The sequence below is a fragment of the Peromyscus eremicus genome, unplaced genomic scaffold (genome assembly GCF_949786415.1).
Source record: "Peromyscus eremicus unplaced genomic scaffold, PerEre_H2_v1 PerEre#2#unplaced_32, whole genome shotgun sequence".
Lineage (NCBI taxonomy): Eukaryota > Metazoa > Chordata > Mammalia > Rodentia > Cricetidae > Peromyscus > Peromyscus eremicus.
This window is the reverse complement of record NW_026734292.1, coordinates 4,611,641-4,615,195: the sequence shown is the minus strand read 5'-3', so window position 1 is coordinate 4,615,195 and position 3,555 is coordinate 4,611,641.

Here is a 3,555-nt window from a genome sequence, read left to right as displayed (position 1 = left end):
GAGCGCAATAGTGTCTTATCTTACTAGAAAACAACTCTCACTCGTAGGACCAGAGACTGCATGTGATTCAATTCCGGTTATAAATGGGAAACAAATACTAGCTCGCCTTACAAGAAACACCCTCTGATTTGGGAAAAGAGCACTCTTCTACTCTACTGTGTTTCCTAAAGGGCATGAACTGTGAGCTTGCTCAGAACAAAAGAACTGTGCTTCCTACACACATGGGCCATATCTAGTTCAACTCTGCTTTGGGACCTGACAAGAAAAGTCGCTTCTCATCAGTCCAATACACTGTACTTGCTGGGAACAGACGCGAGTGCTATTTGCACTGTGAATGGCAATGGGAGCGCAATAGTGACTTTCCTTACCAGAAAACAACTCTTGCTCATATAAACAGAAACTGCATTTCATTCATCTAGGTTTATGAATGGGAAGCAAACACTAGCTCTTCTTTCAAGTAACACACTCTGCTTTTGAGTAAAGAGCACACTTTTACTTTACTGTGTTTCCTATAGGGCTAGAACAGTGATCTTGCTCAGAACAAAAGAACTGTGCTTCCTACACACACGGTCCATACCTAGTTCAACTCTGCCTAGGAAACTGACAAGAACAATAGCTTCTCTTCAATCCCATACACTTTCCTACCAGGGAACAGAAGGGAGTGCTTGCACTGTGTATGGCAATGGGAGCACAATGGTGCCTTTCATTACCAGAAAATAACTCTTGTTCGTAGTACCAGAAACTGCATGTGATTCAACTCCGTTTATGAATGGGAAACAAACAGTAGATCGCCTTACAAGAAACACACTCTGCTTTTGAGAAAAGAGCACTCTTCTACTCTACTGTGTTTCCTCAAGGCTAGAACAGTGAGCTTTCTCAGAACAAAAGAACTGTGCTTCCTACACACATGGACTATACCTGGTTCAACTCTGCTTTTGAAACTGACAAGAACAGTAGCTTCTCTTCAGTCCAATACACTGTACTTGCTGGGAACAGATGTGAGTGATATTTTCATTGTATATGGCCATGGGAACATAATAGTGACTTTCCTTACCAGAAAACAACTCTTGCTCATAGGTCCAGAAACTGCATGTGATTCAACTCCGTTTATGAATGGGAAACAAACAACTGCTCGCCTAACAAGAACACACTCTGCTTTTGAGAAAAGAGTACACTTCTACTCTACTGTGTTTCCTAAAGGACCAGAACAGTCAGCTTGCTCAGAACAAAAGAACTGTGCTTCCTACAGACAGGAGCCATATCTAGTTAATCTCTGCTAAGGAAACTGACAAGAACTGTAGTTCTCTTCTGTCCAATACACTTCACTTGCTGTGAACAGAAGCGAGTGCTATTTGCACTGTGTATGGAAATATGAGTGCAAAAGTGACTTTCAATACAAGAAAACAACTCTTGCTCATAGGACCAGAAACTGCATGTGATTCAACTCTGTTTATGAATGGGAAACAAACACTAGCTCTCCTTTCATGTAACACGCTCTGCTTTTGAGAAAAGAGCACTCTTCTACTCTACTGTGTTTTTTATAGGACACGAACTGTGAGCTTGCTCAGAACAAAAGAACTGTATTTCCTGCACACACGGGCCATATCTAGTTCAACTCTGCTTTTGAAACTGACAAGAACAGTAGCTTCTCTTCAGTCCAATACACTGTACTTGCAGGGAAGAGACTCGAGTTTCAATTTGCACTGTATATGGCAAAGGGGACATTACAGTGACTTTCCTTACCAGAAAACAACTCTTGCTCATAGGATCAGAAACTGCATGTGACTCAACTCCGTTTATGAATGGGAAACAAACATTAGCTCACCTTACAAGAAACACACTCTTCTTTTGAGAAAAGAGCACTCTTCTACTCTACTGTGTTTCCTACAGGGCCAGAAGAATGAGCATGCACAGAACAAAAGAACTGTGCTTCCTACACGCACGAGCCATATCTAATTCAACTCTGCTTAGGAAACTGACAAGAACTGTTGTTCTCTTCATTCCAATACACTGTACTTGCTGGTAACATACGCGAGTGCTATTTGCACAGTGTATGGAAATGGGAGCCCAATAGTGACTTTCCTTACCAGAAAACAACTCTTGCGCATAGGACTAGAAACTGCATGTGATTCAACTCTGTTTATGAATCTGTAAGAAACACTAGCTAGACTTACAAGAAACATACTCTACTGTTGAGAAAAGAGCACTCTTCTTCTGTACACTGTTTCCATAGGAACTGAACAGTGATTTTGCTCAGAACAAAAGAACTGTGCTTCCTACAAACCCGGGCCATATCTAGCTCAACTCTACTTAGGAAACTAACAAGACAGTAGCTTCTCTTCAGGCCAATACACTGTACTTGCTGAGAACAAGCGCGATTCTTCTTTTCACTGTGTATGGCAATAGGAGCACAATAGTGACTTTTCTTACCAGAAAACAACTCTTACTTGTAGGAACAGAAACTGCATGTGATTCATATCCCTTTATGAACGGGAATCAAACACTTGCTTGCCTTACAAGAAACATAATCTGCTTTTGAGAAAAGAGCACTCTTCTACACTACTGTGTTCCTGTAAGGCCAAAAGAGTGAGCTTGCTCAGAACACAAGAACTGTGCTTCCTACACACACTGCCCATATCTAGTTCAACTCTGCTTAGGAAACTGACAAGAACAGTAGCTTCTCTTCAGTCCAATACACTGTACTTTCCGAGAACAGACGCGAGTGCTATGTGCACTTTTTTTGGCAATGGGAGCACAATAGTGACTTTCTTTACCAGAAAATAACTCTTGCTCATAGGACCAGAAACTGCATGTGATTCAACTTTGTTTATGAATGGGAAACAAACAATAGCTCGCCTTACAAGAAACACCCTCTACTTTTGAGAAAAGAGCACTCTTATACTCTACTCTATTTTCTATAGGGACAGAAGTGTGAGCTTGCTCAGAACAAAAGAACTGTGGTTCCTACACAAACAGCCCATATCTAGTTCAACTCTGCTTAGGAAACTAACAAAAACAGTATCTTCACTTCAGGCAAATACACTTACTTGCTGGGAACAAGCGTGATTGCTATTTGCTCTGTGTAAGGCAATGGGAGCACAATAGTGACTTTCCATACCAAAAAACATCTTTTGCTCATAGGACCAGGAACTTCATGTGATTCTACTCCGTTTATAAATGGGAAACAAACACTAGCTCGCCTTAAAAGAAACATACTCTGCTTTTGAGAAAAGAGCACTCTTCCAATCTACTTTGTTTCTTATAGGGCCAGAAAAGTGAGCTTGCTGAGAACAAAAGAACTGTGATTCCTATTAACACTGGTAATATCTAGTTGCTCTGCTAAGGAAACTAACAAGATCAATAGTGTCTGTTCAGACCAATACACTGAACTTGCTGGTAAAAGACACGAGTGCTATTAGCAATGTGTATGGCAATCTGATCGCAATAGTGACTTTCCTTACCAGGAAACAACTATTGCTCATAGGACCAGAAACAGCATGTGATTCAACTCTGTTTATGAATGGGAAACAAACAATAGCTCTCCTTACAAGAAAA